Source organism: Podarcis raffonei, chromosome 18, assembly GCF_027172205.1.
Source record: "Podarcis raffonei isolate rPodRaf1 chromosome 18, rPodRaf1.pri, whole genome shotgun sequence".
In the NCBI taxonomy this organism is placed as follows: Eukaryota; Metazoa; Chordata; class Lepidosauria; order Squamata; family Lacertidae; genus Podarcis; species Podarcis raffonei.
In genome coordinates this window covers 5,597,947-5,607,675 of record NC_070619.1, presented here as the reverse complement: position 1 = coordinate 5,607,675, position 9,729 = coordinate 5,597,947, and positions in this window count along the sequence as shown.

Below are 9,729 nucleotides of genomic sequence, written 5' to 3'. Positions count from 1 at the left end.
CTTATTTTGGAGCCCTGCAGCCTCAAAAGTGTGGCTGAGGTTATCTGCTAACTCTCTTCAGAATGACCTTGCATAAGAACAGGCCCCTGTGGCTTTTCCTGAGACCCCACATTACTGTCCAAAGCAGGTAGAGAGAGGGATGGGGAGAGGCTTGTTATAAGAATTTTAAGGTCTTATATATAATAGCTAAAGGTAAAGGGACCCCTGACCATTAGGTCCAGTCGTGGCCGACTCTGGGGTTGCGGCGCTCATCATTAATGGGTGACACCTGGCTTGAGAGCACTACATGTGAAAAGGATCTAGGAGTCTTGGTTGACCACAAACTTGACATGAGCTAACAGTGTGACGCGGCAGCTAAAAAAGCCAATGCAATTCTGGGCTGCATCAATAGGAGTATAGCATCTAGATCAAGGGAAGTAATAGTGCCACTGTATTCTGCTCTGGTCAGACCTCACCTGGAGTACTGTGTCCAGTTCTGGGCACCACAGTTCAAGAAGGACACTGACAAACTGGAACGTGTCCAGAGGAGGGCAACCAAAATGGTCAAAGGCCTGGAAACGATGCCTTATGAGGAACGGCTAAGGGAGCTGGGCATGTTTAGCCTGGAGAAGAGGAGGTTAAGGGTTGATATGATAGCCATGTTCAAATATATAAAAGGATGTCACATAGAGGAGGGAGAAAGGTTGTTTTCTGCTGCTCCAGAGAAGCGGACACGGAGCAATGGATCCAAACTACAGGAAAGAATATTCCACCTAAACATTAGGAAGAACTTCCTGACAGTAAGAGCTGTTTGACAGTGGAATTTGCTGCCAAGGAGTGTGGTGGAGTCTCCTTCTTTGGAGGTCTTTAAGCAGAGGCTTGACAACCATATGTCAGGAGTGCTCTGATGGTGTTTCCTGCTTGGCAGGGGGTTGGACTTGATGGCCCTTGTGGTCTCTTCCAACTCTATGATTCTATGATTCTATAATGGCCGAGGGAGCCAGCGTACAGCTTCCAGGTCATCTTGGGGGCACCAAATTTTTTTAAAGGGAAATAAAACTGGATGTACATTTCCAAAATAGGTAAAGGACCTCTGACCATTAGGTCCAGTCACGGATGACTCTGGGGTTGCAGCGCTCATCTCGCTTTATTGGCCAATGGAGCCAGCATACAGCTTCTGGGTCATGTGGCCAGGAGGATTGGCCGCTTCTGGCGAACCAGAGCAGCGCACGGAAACACCGTTTACCTTCCTGCCGGAGCGATACCTATTTATCTACTTGCACTTTGATGTGGTTTCGAACTGCTAGGTTGGCAGGAGATATATATAATGTTCATAAATGTACCAAATGGAACGCGGGTGGTGCTGTGGGTTAAACCACAGAGCCTAGGGCTTGCCGATCAGAAGGTCGGCGGTTCAAATCCCCGCGACGGGGTGAACTCCCGTTGCTCGGTCCCTGCTCCTGCCAACCTAGCAGTTCGGAAGCACGTCAAAGTGCAAGTAGATAAATAGGTACCGCTCCGGTGGGAAGGTAAACGAAGCAGGCGTCTTTTAATTTCGTGGCTGCTGTCACCATCTGCAGTGATCACGGAGCCCAAGAAAGTAAAATCTCTCACTGCCTCCATTTCTTCCCCTTCTATTTGCCAGGAGGTGATGGGACCAGTGGCCATGATCTTCGTTTTCTTGATGTTGAGCTTCAGACCATATTTTGCGCTCTCCACTTTAACCCTCATTAAAAGGTTCTTTAATTCCTCCTCACTTTCTGCCATCAAGGTTGTGTCCTATATGGGCTCTTAGGTACCCCATAAGGGAAAAGAAGCAGTCCCCCCCCTTATAACAGAGTGACTCCACAATCAGGTTGCAAGCGGGCTGTTGTGGACTCTACAAGGAAACGGGAATGTTTTTGAAGGGATGTTCCACTAGAGGATGCCAGATCTCCAGCGAGGATGCTGAGCCTCTCAGTGGAGAATGTATTTGAGCATCTTCTGAACAGGGAGAAGCCTCCAGGGTCAATCCTGTCCTCCTCACCTCCAGTTCCCTGCCTAAAAGCCTGAGGAGCTGCGGCCAGTCAGTGTAGGCCAGGGATCAGCAAACTTTTTCAGCAGGGGGCCGCTCCACTGTCCCTCAGACCTTGTGGGGGGCCGGACTATATTTTGGAAAAAAAATTATGAATGAATTCCTATGCCCCACAAATAACCCAGAGATGCATTTTAAATAAAAGGACACATTCTACTCATGTAAAAACACCAGGCAGGCCCCACAAATAAACCAGAAATGCATTTTAAATAAAAGGACACATTCTACTCATGTAAAAACACCAGGCAGGCCCCACAAATAAACCAGAAATGCATTTTAAATAAAAGGACACATTCTACTCATGTAAAAACACCAGGCAGGCCCCACAAATAAACCAGAAATGCATTTTAAATAAAAGGACACATTCTACTCATGTAAAAACATGCTGATCGCGGGCCAGATTTAGAAGGCGATTGGGCCGGATCTGGCCGCCGGGCCTTAGTTTGCCTACCCATGGTGCACAGACAGTACTGAGTTGGTCTGATCTGGTAGAAGGCAGCACCTGAATTTTCTCAGAGCCTTTAAATGTGTCCTGTAATATAATGCATTTGTGTACAATATTTTGGCCACTGCATGTATTCTTCCTTTACTCCAGTATCCCTAATCCTAACCGAACTGGCGAAAACGACCGGAAGAATCAGAAATCAGGAGGACCAATTTTTTAAAAAAATAAGGAATGGGGAAAATATAGAATTTACCTTAAAAACCATTGCAAACAATTAAAAACTATTAGTAAGATTGGAATAACACTTGTAGCTTAATGTTAAATTTTGGGTGTACTGGAGATTTAATAGATTTGGATTAATAGACAAGATTCGAGAGCAAAAGGTCCTTATAGACCCACAGAGGGGAGGAGGGAAGTTCATGAGATTCTTCAGAAATCTCTATGTTGGCTGTTTGATAATGGTCTGTCAATTTTTAAAATCTGAAAAACTATATAATTTTTTTTTTTTAAATGACGAAAAGCCGAACAAAAAAACCTGAAAAGGCCAACTTCCCCGGCATATAATGGTCATAGCAGAAAGCTGCGGTTGCAAAAATTTCAGGTGAAGCCTTGGGCCAGCAATTTGAAACACCTGGATCAGGGCCGGATTTAGGTTTGACGAGGCCCTAAGCTACTGAAGGTAATGGGGCCCTTTATATGCCCAGCTGTCCCCTGTCAACAACAAATTGTCGCTGTTTTTGTGTGTTGAATATATGCTGTATGGTAATTTATGGACCTTGTAGGTATCTAAAGCCATTTGCACATAACAAATTGCAGCCTACACAACACAAAGCACTGTTGATGTAGGTTTTATTTTATCTTACTTGTTTTTTTATCTTATATTTTGGAAATGTGGGATGTGGGTGGCGCTGTGGGTTAAACCACAGAGCCTAGGGCTTGCCGATCAGAAGGTAGGCAGTTCAATGGGGTGAGCTCCCGTCACTCGGTCCCAGCTCCTGCTAACCTAGCAGTTCAAAAGCACGTCAAAGTGCAAGTAGATAAATAGGTACCACTCCAGCAGGAAGGTAAACGGTGTTTCCTCACGCTGCTCTGGTTCGCCAGAAGCGGCTTTGTCCTGCTGGCCACATGACCCGGAAGCTGCACGCCGGCTCCCTCAGCCAATAAAGCGAGATGAGCACTGCAACCCCAGAGTCGGCCACGACTGGACCTTTACCTTTCCCTTTTTTGGAAATGTACATCCAGTTTTATTTCCCTTTAAAAATTTTTGATGGGGCCCTAAGATCTAGCTTGTTTAGCTTATGTGTAAATCCGGCATTGACCTGGACGCAATGTGGAATGCTCAGCAACATATTCGTTAACTTAGTTTCTGTGGGGAAAATACAGAATTGTGCAATGTATGTCAATGGCTCTCTGCCCTTGGCGTGAATCCAGTGGGAGAGGTCTTGCCCCTGGCCAGAGCGGCAGCTGTGCAAAAGCCCGACGCAAGGCACACCTTGTTGCACCACCGTCTCAAGTCTCACCTATAGTCGCCATGTGCGTTTTCACCCCTTTGCAAGTTCTTGTCCCGGTTTGTCTCTCATGCTGGTGTTAGAAGCTTGGCAGCCTCTGAAATCCCCTCTGTTCTCTTGCGGCAGATCAGTCACTTTCAGGGCAGAGAGATGGATGCGAGGCCTCCTTTGGGCTTAGAAAAAGACAGCACCCGGGTTCCAAAGGCAAGGCTGATCTTTTTCTTCTTAATATATTTTTATTAAGTTTTACATAACCAATTTAAATTCAAACAAATCTTCCATCTCATCATTTAGCATTTCCAGAATTCTTTGACTTCCCTCTGCCTTTCCATTACCAATCCCCCTCCCCAACTGCTTCTCTTAAAAAAAGGTAAAGGGACCCCTGACCGCTAGGTCCAGTCGCGGCCGACTCTGGGGTTGCGGCGCTCATCTCACTTTATGGTTGAGGGAGCCGGCGTACAGCTTCCGGGTCATGTGGCCAGCGTGACCAAGTGGTAAACCAGAGCAGCGCACGGAAATGCCATTTACCTTCCCGCTGGAGTGGTACCTATTTATCTACTTGCACTTTGACGTGCTTTCGAACTGCTAGGTTGGCAGGAGCAGGGACCGAGCAACGGGAGCTCACCCCGTCGCGGGGATTCGAACCGCCGACCTTCCGATTGGCAAGCCCTAGGCTCTGTGGTTTAGAACACAGTGCCACCCGCATCCCCTTAGCAGACAGTTAATTATGAGAGGGAATTACTTCTCTTGCCCCCTACCCCAAACAACTAAATGCTTGGCTTCCCATCCTTTCCCAAGTTAAAAGAAATCTGGCCAGGTTTCTAGGGGAGAAGCAGCTGTGACCTCAGCCTCTGGAAATGTGCAAACATTCCATGCCTGCTGTCCGACATGCAGTTCTTATGTGAGCAATTGGTGGTCCAGACAGGTGTGCCACTGGCATGCTCACCACACCACAAAAAGATGGGACTTCTGGGGTGTGTTGCAGCCCGGGACACTGGGATGGGCAGATGTCATATTTGTGGCTGCCATAACGGCGGTTTTGGCCCTCGGGTCGGTGTAGGAGAAGGTTTGGGGGAAGTTCAAGTGCCCTGTTCTCCACCACGACTGTGGTTTGGGTGGATCTGTGGGCTGAGGGAAGAAGAGCAGCCAAGGGGAAATGTTTTCCATTCTTGGTTGGGAGAACTTCACCTGCAAAAGCTGTGGTTTGTGGTGGGCTGCCATTCCAGACAGTAACCAAACACGATTACGCCTGGCTGATGAAAAGAGTGCGACCCAGGGCACAGGAAGGCTGGTCTATTAACGACCAAGGGGGATCGCTGAGGCAGCATGAAATATACTCCAAGTCCTGCAGTGATTTCATGCTCTTTATTGCAGCTTGTAAAACAGTGATTGAATTCCCCCCCACCAAAAAACCTCAGGCTTTTATATACATTACAGTCATACCTCATGTTACGTCCACTTCAGGTTACGTTCTTTCAGGTTATGTCCCGCGGTGACCCGGAAGTACCGGAAAGGGTTACTTCGGGGTTTCGCCGCTCAAGCATGCACAGAAGCGCAAAAATGACGTCATGTGCAGAAGTGGCGAATCGCAACTCGCGTGTGCGCAGATGCGCCGCTGCGGGTTGTGCTCTTTTCATGTTGCGAACGGGCCTCTGGAATGGATCCCATTCGCAACCAGAGGTACCACTGTATTTACACAATGAGTCCCGTCTGATTGGCTGATTCTGCTTCCCTCCTGGAGCCTGATTGGTCATCTCCTGCAGGCCAATCAGTTGTTGCATTCCACGATCCTACCTGCCTATTGTTGTAGCATCCAAGCTTAGTACATAACACAGCAGGTGACAGGCTGAGGGTTTGGGCTGTAAAAGGTAAAGGAAGCCCTGACTGTTAGGTCCAGTCGTGACCGACTCTGGGGTTGCGGCGCTCATCTCACTTTACTGGCCGAGGGAGCCGGCGTACAGCTCCAGCAGGACTAAGCTGCTTCTGGTGAACCAGAGCAGCACACAAAAACGCCGTTTACCTTCCTGCTGGAGTGGTACCTATTTATCTACTTGCACTGGCGTGCTTTTGAATTGCTAGGTTGGCAGGAGCAGGGACCGAGCAACGGGAGCTCACCCCGTCGCGGGGATTCGAAACACCGACCTGATCGGCAAGTCCTAGGTGTCTTTCCACCTCTGGTTTACTCAAACCTCTGCTCTTATTTGAATGCGTCAAGAAGGGAGAAACACTGAAAGGACAAAAAATGTCTGTTTTAAACTTCTTCTTCCACTCCTCAGCTGTCTTATGTAAGAGAGATAAAGGATGTGGCGCCCTCAACTATCTCATGGTACTTTCCCACGGTGTATTTCACTCCTGGTACCATGTCTGGTACCAATTCTGGTGCTGGAGGAGACTCTTGAGAGTCCCATGGACTGCAAGAAGATCAAACCTCTCCATTCGGAAGGAAATCAGCCCTGAGTGCTCACTGGAAGGACAGATCCTGAAGCTGAGGCTCCAATACTTTGGCCACCTCATGAGAAGAGAAGACTCCCTGGAAAAGACCCTGGTGTTGGGAAAGATGGAGGGCACAAGGAGAAGGGGACGACAGAGGACGAGATGGTGGGACAGTGTTCTCGAAGCTACCAGCATGAGTTTGAGCAAACTGCGGGAGGCAGTGGAAGACAGGAGTGCCTGGCGTGCTCTAGTCCAGGGGGTCACAAAGAGGCGGACACGACTAAGCAACTAAACAACAACAACCATGTCTGGTCTTCAACATAAAGTTTCAGACTGAGTGCAGCAATTTCGAAGAGACGTTTTATTAACAAGCAAACACCCATTTATGTACAACATCCATCAATGAACTTAACCTTCTCTAACAGAACAAGCTAACTGACAGCCAGGCTCTTTAGAGTCTATTCAGCTTAAAGATACAGTACTGTAGCTGTGCAACAGGAGAGGGGGAAAGGAATGGAAATGGGTTGTGATCTGGGTTCAAGGGAGAGTTGAGAAAAGCAAGGAGGGGTCAAGGAGAAAATGGGGTGCGAAGGTTGTTTTTTGTTGTTGTTGCAAAAATGGAGAGAGCAAGTTGGGATGGGAATGGGGTTGAAGAACAGGTGCAGACGATGGCTCCATGATTGTCAAGGCTGGGTTCGGATGCAGGTTGAGACACAAGAAGCAGATCCTGTCAGTGCAACTGATTCTTTGTTCAAGAAAACAGCTCAGCACACTTCTAGCAGGTTTTTCCGCTATAGGGCAGTTGCCAGGTTTCAGGGACTGGGCAGAAGAGGAATGGTGGAGACCGCCTGCCCCCATCTTGCCCCTTCCAGGGAGGCGGAAGAGGAAGACAGGATAGATGTACAATGGGGGTTTGAGGAAGGTCGCAGCTAAGAGGCAGGCGAGGGGGAAAGCTGGGAAATCATGGGGGAGCCAGAAAAACAACACCCAGCTGACATGTTGTCATTGTTGTGGTTTAGTCGATTAGTCGTGTCCGCCTCTTCGTGACCCCATGGATCAGAGACTTCAGGCACTCCTGTCTTCCACTGCCTTCCGCAGTTTGGTCAAACTCATGCTGGTAGCTTCGAGAACACCGTCCCACCATCTCGTCCTCTGTCGTCCCCTTCTCCTTGCGCCCTCCATCTTTCCCAACATCAGGGTCTTTTCCAGGGAGTCTTCTCCTCTCATGAGGTGGCCAAAGTCTTGGAGCCTCAGCTTCAGGATCTGTCCTTCCAGTGAGCACTCAGGGCTGATTTCCTTCCGAATGGAGAGGTTTGATCTTCTCGCAGTCCATGGGACTCTCAAGAGTCTCCTCCAGCACCAGAATTCAAAAGCTTCCATTCTTTGGCGATCAGCCTTCTTTATGGTCCAGCTCTCACTTCCATACATCACTACTGGGAAAACCGTAACTTGAACTAGATGGACCTTTGTTGGCAAGGTGATGCCTCTGCTTTTTGAGATGCTGTCTAGGTTTGTCACCGCTTTTCTCCCAAGAAGCAGGCGTCTCTTAATTTCGTGGCTGCTCTCACCATCTGCCGTGATCGTTAGAAAGCATTAGAAAGCTCTCCCAGAACCAGGCGAGCCTTGAAAGTAGAAGAGCAAAGAGCTCAAAGACAGAGGGCATATAGCAGCACCCGTAGAAGTGACGAATGAGGAAGTGGGAGAGATGGGGTGTGTTTGTGTGGAGATTCACTTGGGACAACGCCATTATCCAAGAGGCTGGGTTCTATAGCCTCTCTCTGTAAAGACTGAATTAAAAAAGGATGGTAAGAAACTTATCCTTGTCTTCATAATTCCCGAGCAACCAGCTGCGAGCCGCTGGCAGCATCCTGACACCAGGAAACGGTGGTTCCCTCCTTCTACCTCCATTAAGATGATTCTTAATGTGAAAAGGATCTAGGAGTCTTGGTTGACCACAAACTTGACATGAGCCAACAGTGTGACGCGGCAGCTAAAAAAGCCAATGCAATTCTGGGCTGCATCAATAGGAGTATAGCATCTAGATCAAGGGAAGTAATAGTGCCACTGTATTCTGCTCTGGTCAGACCTCACCTGGAGTACTGTGTCCAGTTCTGGGCACCACAGTTCAAGAAGGACACTGACAAACTGGAACGTGTCCAGAGGAGGGCAACCAAAATGGTCAAAGGCCTGGAAACGATGCCTTATGAGGAACGGCTAAGGGAGCTGGGCATGTTTAGCCTGGAGAAGAGGAGGCTAAGGGGTGATATGATAGCCATGTTCAAATATATAAAAGGATGTCACATAGAGGAGGGAGAAAGGTTGTTTTCTGCTGCTCCAGAGAAGCGGACACGGAGCAATGGATCCAAACTACAAGAAAGAAGATTCCACCTAAACATTAGGAAGAACTTCCTGACAGTAAGAGCTGTTCGGCAGTGGAATTTGCTGCCAAGGAGTGTGGTGGAGTCTCCTTCTTTGGAGGTCTTCAAGCAGAGGCTGGGCAACCATATGTCAGGAGTGCTCTGATGGTGTTTCCTGCTTGGCAGGGGGTTGGACTCGATGGCCCTTGTGGTCTATTCCAACTCTATGATTCTATGATTCTATGACTCCACTGCCAGATGTCTCCCAAGCAGCCTCCTACTGCTTTGGGGCCCCCTGCTCTACGTTCACCTCTACGCACCAGCCCGTGCGTCCTTGGAGACAGGGGGCGGGCAGGGGAAGAGAGGAAAGCTTGTTGCGGTAGGAGAGACAACCTCCTGGGATTCCTCTTCTCCTCCCCGTCCCCCCTCCACTTCAGTCTCCAAGTCTGAACTGCTCCCTGCCACCGAATCTCCCTGCTCACTCGATCCTGTTGCCCCTTCAGCATCCAATCTCTCCTCCCTGTCTTTCCCCTCTGACCTCTCCTCGGTGCCTCACCACCAACCCACCGGGCTCTGAGCCTTCCTCCTCCTCCTCTGGGGTTTCCCCTGGGGGTTCCCCAACTAGTACCCCCCCCACTCATCACCCAGCCAGTCCCTAGCCATAACTGGGTGGAAGGTGAGAGGGTGCTTTGCAGTTGCAACGTGTGGTGCAAGAGGTGGCCCGGGGGTGGTGGTCCGTGTGCAAGGGGGCGCCCAAGGAAAGCAGGAAGCATAGACAGGGCGGCGAAGGCAAAACGAGGGGTGGAAATTGGAGCTGAAAAATAGATGTGGTTTCAGAGCAGAGGCAGATTTAGGCGGGTGTTTGCTCACACTGTTGACGTACAACCAGGGCTGCCAGGATTCAGCTTCACCTGTTGAACAGCAGCCTGAAGG